The sequence below is a fragment of the Triticum aestivum genome, chromosome 3B (assembly GCF_018294505.1).
Source record: "Triticum aestivum cultivar Chinese Spring chromosome 3B, IWGSC CS RefSeq v2.1, whole genome shotgun sequence".
NCBI lineage: Eukaryota > Viridiplantae > Streptophyta > Magnoliopsida > Poales > Poaceae > Triticum > Triticum aestivum.
The window spans coordinates 21,457,227-21,465,894 of NC_057801.1; the positions used below are offsets into that span (position 1 = coordinate 21,457,227).

At 47.8% G+C, this 8,668-nt stretch overlaps 1 long non-coding RNA gene across 1 annotated transcript; it reads right to left on the reverse strand.

Moving 5' to 3' along the window:
- Positions 1–3,123: 3,123 nt before the first annotated feature.
- On the reverse strand, positions 3,124–4,643 carry LOC123064431 (uncharacterized). Its single transcript, XR_006430697.1, has 3 exons — positions 4,559–4,643; positions 4,356–4,468; positions 3,124–3,301 (listed from the first exon to the last, which is right to left on the reverse strand). It is a non-coding gene; the product is annotated as an uncharacterized lncRNA (long non-coding RNA).
- Between the last annotated feature and the right edge of the window lie 4,025 nt (positions 4,644–8,668).

Here is an 8,668-nt window from a genome sequence, read left to right on the forward strand (position 1 = left end):
ACATATTGCCTCCACTTGAACCTAATCCACCTTCATTTGACACACTGTTATGGACATAATGATGTAAACCTCAGTAACTGGTATTGTACCAATATTTGTACGATGGCGCATAAATACACTAAAAATAAAAAAATAAAAAAAGAATACTAGTAGCGATGGAGAGAAAACACGCTGCCACTAGTTACATTAGCAGTAGCGTGGGAGTGAAAAACGCTACAGCTATTTGTCCTAGCAGTAGCGCGTGCGGGCACGCGTTACTGCTAAGCAATAGCTGTAGCACCTTATTAGTAGCGTGCCTACCCGCGCTACTAGTGAGCACAAAACCAGCGCTACTGCTAGGGTTTTCCCTAGTAGTGGACGGGTACTCCTTAAGGCATTTTCCAGAAGAATCTCCCCTTCACCTATAGGGTACTCAAGCTCCAGCCCCTCAAATCCCTCCATTATTTCATCCAACCCAACAATAGCAAAGCCATGTGGAATCGGACGGCAATGGAAATTTCCTCAGCTCGAGGAGGTAAGACAGAGCTGACCGCCACCTTCAAGGTTATGGCATTTCGCCATTAGCACACAATGTTCATTCTCCGTGATACTATCCACGGGGTAGCGCCCATAGTCAGGCCCCGGGGATATAGCCATATCGGTGAACCTCGTTAATAAATCTCGGTGTCGTGCTCGTGTGATTGCTTGATCCTCGGATGATCGACGGAGTGCCTCAAATCTCGGTGTCGTGCTCGTGTGGTATCAGAGCTAGGTTGTGAGGTGGCTGTCTCGTTGATCTAGAAGAGGTGGAGATACTGCGAAAGGATCAGGCGTCGGCGATGCAATCGGAAAATATGCGCGGCAACGCAATTGCGTGAAGCAGCGTCGAGTTGGATTCAAAGTCGGCGAGATTGAAAGATGACCTGCAGGCTCCAACAGTAGCACATGCAGCAACACAGCAGTTTGGGCAAGGTACAGTCCAACACGGCGGCTGGAGGCGGGCCAGCAGAGCCCAACGCGGGCGCGCATACATGTTGTGGCTGGAGGCAGCGGCAGGTTTGGCGGTTCTCTGGGTGCAATCGGAAACAGCAAGTCACGGGATTTGTTTTGAGAAAAAAAAGAGGACCGAGTCCTCGTATACGACGGGACAGAGGCACAAACAAATCGATTTGAGCGGAGAGAAAAATACCATCACGTTGTGCATCCATTGGAAAGCAGAGACTTGGCAAGGCAACGCTAGCATCATATATTGAGCCAGGAGCATATCACGTGAAAGATGAAGTTTGGTTGGATTTTGCTATTAGTACACAGGGGTGTACCTCATCAGGTTTTGCTTGTGTACTTTGGGCATTGCGGTGGAGCTTGGTTAATTTTTTCGTAGGGTCAACCATACGAAGAACCATGGCGCCAACGGGTACCAAGTTTGAGGTGGAGAAGTTCGACGGGACTAAAAACCTTGAGTTATGGTGGACAAAGGTGAAACATTTATTGGCACAACAGGGATGCTTGAAGGCGTTGCGGGAAGTCATGTCAGCTGAGATGGAATTATCATGTGACGGATGGAAATTCGTGAAAGACGATTTGGGAGCCTTGAAGCTTGTCGTTGCAGTCAAGCAAGTTCGGCTGGGTCAGACTTGCCAGTCTGACGGATCGACGCAAGTCGGTTGGTACAGAAGACGGTGCGGGATAGGCGACGGTGACATAGGAGTGTGATGCTGATGGTGACCGACTTTTGGGCGTGGAAACACGTGGCGCAGGCCCGAGGCTTGTGTGGCTTCGACAAGACTATGGCGCGGGGTTGATTCAAGGTGATGTACACACGGAGCTTGATGTTGACGGGGCGCAAGGGTGGAGTGATCATGTACCATGGAGTCATGTTGAAGGTGGAGATAGATTGAGGGGCTATGGTGTAAGGATCCAGAGAATCGAAGCCTATTCAGCGGGAAAAAACGAGTGACACGTAATTTGGAATGGAGCCCAGTGTTCCGATGGAAGCGTGAAACTCGTCATCAGTCGGTGACGATCGATGGTACTCTGCAGTGGGGTTGAGTGGTGTGGTTTCGCGACCCTTGAAACTTGACCGAGACAGCAGAGGCTCGACGCGGAAATAGCGGCGAGGCGTGCGGTACGCACGGGACATGGAGACGGGCCAGGGCTCTGGTGGTCATGCATGTGGTGAGACAACTGCGAATTTGACTTGGGATGACTACAAGCAACGGTGAAATTTCTTCATGTTTCAAACAGACGGTCAAGAAAGGAGCAGTAATGTTGAGTTCAGGTAACTCTTATGTGTGGCATCCAATATGTGAGTTGTTCACTTTCACGCAGGTCAATGATCAGTGTGTGATGGCGTTGGACGGATACTCTGGAAGTTGGGAGCACAAACTAGAGTAAAAAGAACTTAATTTTGCTCGGGTGTTGACTATGGTCAAGAAAAGAAGGGACTACAAGTTGCAGGTAGAGTCATATATGGAGTCTTTGGAGTAGCACACTACAGGAATCCAGTACTTTGCCATCTGCCATGGCGGACGGCAAAGGCAGGGACGGCTGACGGCAAAGCACTTTGCCGTCCGCCGCGGACGGCAAACATAGACGGCAAAGATAGGGTCGGCAAACAGGTATTTTGCCGTCTGCTTTCCAAGGCGGATGGCAAAGAGCCCTTTGCCTACAGCGGCGGACGGCAAAGAGGGGGGACGGCAAAATGTGGCACGTCCGCCATTGTCACTCCGTTAGGCGGCTAACGGCGGCCTTTGCCGTCCACCAGCGGACGGCAAATTAGTGCGCCTCTTTGCCGTCCGCCAGGTGACATCAGCAATACCTCAGCGCCCGTTTTTTTTTGCCGTCCGCCCGGCGGACGGCAAAGGCGAAGTCTTTGCCGTCAGCCAGGCTTTGCCGTCCGCCATTGTCGGCAAATTGGCCAATGGTCCACCCCAGGAAGCACAGGTGGGCGCCACGTGCCCCCTTTGCCGTCTGCCACCGACGGCAAAGGGGTCTTTGCCGTCTACCGCGGACGGCAAAGAGCCTGCACTGCCTCTTTTTTTCTGTTTTTCTTATATCCAACAATTATCACAACAAAAATTTCACAGCACATATATATCCATCACATAAATATCCATCACATAGTTCCATCACATCACATATATATCCATCAAAAATTTCACATCACATATATATCCATCACATAGTTCCATCGATCCATACATATTACAATATGCAAAGTTTCTTCATAGCAAGCCAGCAGAATACAAGTGCATCAAAGGAAAAAACAGGAAAAAGCAAGCAATCCATCATAGGAAGCTGGCTTCAGTGAAGTGAATGAAACCTGCAAAATGACAAATAAGAAAGTTAGAAAAAGAAGACTAGAAGAAGAATTAGACTAGAAGAAAAAGAATAGAAGAAGAAGACTAGAAGAAGAAGTATATGCCATATATTAGCTAACTTAGGTGAAATGTATCGTATATGAGCTAACCTAGGTGAAATGGGTAGTTTATGAGCTATCCTAGGTGAAATGGATCATTTTGGAGCTAAGTTAGGTGAAATGGATCGTTTATGAGCAAACCTAGGTGAAATGGGTCGTTTATGAGCAAACCTAGGTGAAATGGGTCATTTATGAGCAAACCTAGGTGAAATGAGTCGTTTATGAGCAAACCTAGGTGAAATGGGTCGTTTATGAGCTAAGTTAGGTGAAATGAGTCGTTTATGAGCAAACCTAGGTGAAATGGGTCGTTTATGAGCTAACCTAGGTGAAATAGGTTGTTTATGAGTTAACCTAGGTGAAATGGGTCGTTTATGAGCTAAGTTAGGTGAAATGAGTCGTTTATGAGCAAAACCTAGGTGAAATGGGTCGTTTATGAGCTAAGTTAGGTGAAATGAGTCGTTTATGAGCAAACCTAGGTGAAATGGGTCGTTTATGAGCTAACCTAGGTGAAATAGCTTGTTTATGAGCTAACCTAGGTGAAATGGGTCATTTATGAGCTAACCTAGGTCAAATGGATCATTTTTAGCTAACTTAGGTGAAATGGGTCATTTTGGAGCTAACCTAGGTGAAATGGGTCATTTTGGAGCTAACCTAGGTGGAATGGGTCATTTTAAAGCTAATGTAGGTAAAATGGATCATTTAGGAGCTAATCTACGTAAACTTGGTCATTTTCGAGCTAACTTGGATAAATTGTATCACTTGTAAGCTAACTAAGGTAAAATGAGTCATTTTAGAGCTAACTTAGGTAGAATGGATGGTTTATGAGGTCAGTAAGCTTATTAAGTCATTTTGGAGGAAAAGAAGCTAACTCTAGGTCATTATGGTAAGCATATTGGAGGAAATAAAGCTAAGTCTAGGTCTTTATGCATTTGTTAAGCAAAACCCTAGAGAAACTTACCGTGATCACGGAGGTGTAGGAGCGGGCTGGCTCGCGCTGGTAGCTGGAGAAGGAGTGGGCTGGCTCACGCCGGTAGCTGGAGAAGGATCGTGCGATGCGTTTCTGGAGTTAAGCTGCACCAAAGATCATTTCCAATGTCTCGTTAGCATTATGACACTCAAATGTTAAGACAAGCAAGTAATGTCCATTCAAATTAAACTCACCGTGCTCCCAGGAGCAATCACTGGCATCGGCGGAGCGGTCTGACCGGACTTCTCGCACACAGACTGCACATTTGGTTTTCACAACAGAGTCATACTAGTTAGTAATGAGACTCAAATGTTAAGACTAGCAAGTAATCTGCAGAAGAAACTTACCACAAGGAGCTCGTACATGGCCCTTGCCTGCATGTCATTCCGTGCCCTCTCCTCCTCCAACACCTTTGTCGTCTTCTCCTCCAACTCCCGCTGCCTCTCCGCCGCCTCTGCCAAAAGTTTCTCTGTTCTATCTCTCTCACTCTGTATAGCAGCCTGCAACACCACTCACATGACCATTTGTAATCATTGATGGAAGTGCACACAATGTAATGGAGAAAGATAGCTGAGTACGTATAACTAACCTTGATGGCGAGTTGGACTGGCTGTTCACGAGGCCTTATCTCAGGAGCGGAGCTCGACTGGCGCGCCTTGATCTCCGGGAGAGTGCTAGGACAACGGATAAGTCCATCTCCCATGGCTATGGAGCCATGGGACCTCCCGCCACCAGATATCATCAGCAGCTCTGTATCAATGGGACCCTGGCTCGGGTTAAAGTCCTCCCCTTTCCTCGCCTTCCCCTGATCTCTATATTGCACGAGCTTCTCATGGGCGGAGATGTTGGTGAAGTTCTTTGGATCATCGAGGTCAGACGCAGAGAATGCCTTGACTTTCTTGTAAGGGCCAGTGTGGGCCATGGCATACAGGTCGTACACCTCTGGCACCTTATCCGCCTTATTGTAGCGTGCCTAAAACAAAGTAAATTAGTAATTAAAGGGCTAAAGCTAGCATGATGAATGAATTGCATGAATCATGAAGCAAACCACATACCCAGTTCCGCCCGTACTGAAATAAGTTGGAGCTGCCTTGGTGGTGTGGCACACCTTCCATTTGGGCACGTTTGTCCTTGGCCTCTTTGTGGGTGGCCAGCCATTCTTCTGAGCACCACGCATTGACCAACACCTCCCAACAATCCATCCGATCCGCACACCATCTCGGAGGGGCCTAAGTTAGCAAATAGAAACTTGAGCGCTAAGGCTATGAATTACTAAATGAAGGAAGTAAGTACATGGCCTTAAGAATTACCTTCATGTACTTCTCCTTACTCAAGAATTTATCGCGGCACTCCTGCTTGGGCTTCTTGATACCACGCCCGGCGTAATAGTCTCGAACAGCCTGCACCCGAACCTCATGTCGTAAGTTTTGAAGTAGGCTTGCACTCCTTGTGGATAACATGATCCGCCTCCTCCTCGTATCCCTCCTCACACGTGTAGAATGTCTGCAATCAAATGAGACAATATTGATTAGTACAATTAATAACTAGCTAGTTGAAGATTTTAAATTGCGTAAAGGAGCAATTACCCAGAACTTTCTGATCACGACGTCTGCCCTCGTCTTGCACAAGACACCGTCGATAATCTCACCCGGCGGGGCCGGGGCAGCCAAGTAGTGCTCCCAAGTCAATCCAACCTCTGGAAGCCGACCCTCACCAGGCAACGTGACAAACCCGGGAAGTTTTGCCGAATCAGAACTCCAAGGACGGAGTTGGGCCGGCGGACACTTTCATGGTGGTCCCAACCCCTGCAGCATGACAAGGCCAACACATCAGTTATTTGAAGAAATGTGAATGCAGAAGGTACAAAAAGATTAAATGCACTTACCTCTCCCCATCAGGGAAAATCAACCACCTCTGCTCGCGGGTCGCCGGCACGGACGGGAGCCGTGTAGCACCACGCTGGTAGACGTTGCCCCCCTCCTCCCCCTCCTCATCAGTCGGCTCCCCGCCATCATCAGCATGGCCACTCCGCTCCCCGCCATCCTCAGGCTGACCCGACTAGGTACCCCATCCAGACGTGTGCTCCTCCGGGGTCTCGTGGGCCAAAGGCCCATCGACCCGAGGCTCGTGGGCCGAAGACCCGTGGACCGGAGGCTCATGGACCGGAGTGCGTGCAGCCTCCTCCTCAGCCGAGTCCACCCTAGCAGTCACGTGCTCGGGTCAAACAGCTAGGGGCGGTGGCGAGGAAGGCGCCGTAAGAGTCACCCTACCTCCTCTCCCGCGACCACGTGCTCCACCTCCTCTCTTCTTCTTACCTCGTCCCCTGCTGGGCACCGCGGTCGACGAAGAAGGGCCCGGCGGTGTCGCCATACTGTCCAGCAACGCTTGGCGGAGAGGTGCGTGTGGAATGGAAGACCTCGCACGCGCCGACGAAGAAGGGGCCTCGGCGCGCTCCCGACCAGCGCCCACCATCTTTCAACACCTGCCATGACAAAGAATAAACGAAATTAGTACAACATAAAAAAAGTACCGACATTAATAATAATATGTATATCACTTAAGTGTATCATCATCAAGTACAACATAAAAAAATTGAATACCTGACACTACTAATAATCTCGATCAGTATCATCAATAAATGCATAATCATCATCATCACTATAATCAATGATGGGCTCATAGGGTTCATTGGCATCAACATGTGCAAGGCTACCTTGACGTAATCGGTCAAGCATTGACAGGTCATCCGCAGCAGTAACCTCTTCTTGTTCCGGCTCTTCTTGTTCCTCCTCTGGGGTGATGTCGGATTCATTGTCGCTGTCTACTTCAATGTTTTGGGGTGAAGTATAGCGGTTCTTGAAACGCTTTTTGGAAAGACGTGTCTCTTGGAAGAATTCTCCTTCATATGTGTCTGGGTTAATGTGAGGTTCATAATCCTCTTCCTTTTGGGGAGAAAGTCTAGCACGTGGCGGCACTTCATAGACGACATCCCAACCTTTCAGATTTGGATTAGTTTGGCAGGCCCACGGTAGATAGAATACTTGGGTCGCCTGTTGAGCCATAATATAGACATCAGGAACATCTAAATGAGTGCTTTGGTTGATTTCAACTAGCCCTATATGTTCATGAGTCCTTCTAGTCTCCTTCGGCTGAAACCAATAACATTTGAAGACTACGACATTCGGTGGGTTTTCACCATAGAACAGAAGTTCATAAATTGCTTCAACTCTCCCATAATACTCGGTACCTCCTTCGCCGATAGCAGATACACAACAATTTGTAGACTTTCGGTCGGCCATAGATAGCTCTTTGCCATAGGTACGAAAGCGATACCCGTTGATGTCGTACTTGTCAAATGAACGGACCTTATAGTCAAAACCATTAGCGACTTGTCTCAATTCGGCGTCCATAGACTCTGAATTAGCCAACAAGTTTAATATGAAAGGGGATTGTTGCATTATGCACAAATTAGTGAATGTAATGAAATTGTCTAATAGAAATTACCGTTTGTTTGAACCAAGAGATGAAACCGGGATAGCCACCTCCTTGCTTTGCGAGAAGCTCATACTCTTCGACAGAATCCTTTTGGATCTCCTCTCCATACGAGAATATGGCGACGTATCGACTGTATGACATATCCAGGAATAAGAGTAGTTCAAAGGAAATAGAAGTTGCGAAACAATGTACCGAGAACTTACTCGATGTACGGCCGCACTTCTATCAGGTTGTTGAAGATATACAACAAAATGGTCCGCCATTCTTTGTTATCCAAAGATACTAGATGTGAAACACTAGCTGGTGCAAGATTCCCTTTGAATAGGCTGAGGTTGGATCCACCCTTTTTAGGCTCGTCAGCATTGTACCGAGGCTTCAGATTATGCAAATAACAATTTTTGGCTTCGTAGTGCGCTGTTATGAAGTTTGCCGCCTCCTCTGTGATGAATGCCTCAGCCATCGATGCTTCAATTCTACGTTTATTTTTACATTTTTCTCGAAGCGTCTTCTGCATCCTCTCAGTTGGGTAGCACCAACTATTTTGCATGGGCCCCGCCAATCTTGCCTCGGTTGGGAGATGCAAAATCAAATGCTGCATTGGATTAAAGAAGCCCGGTGGAAAGATCTTCTCTAACTTGCAGATCAACTCCGGCGCCAACTCTTCCATTTCTTCTAGCACGCCAGGCGATAGTTCTTTCGCACAAAGAACACGGAAGAAATAGCTGAGTTCTGCCGATCACATAGCGCCTCCAGATCGACTCTAGCCTTAGTATTATCCTTTGACTTCCCATCTATGCCGAACAATGTAC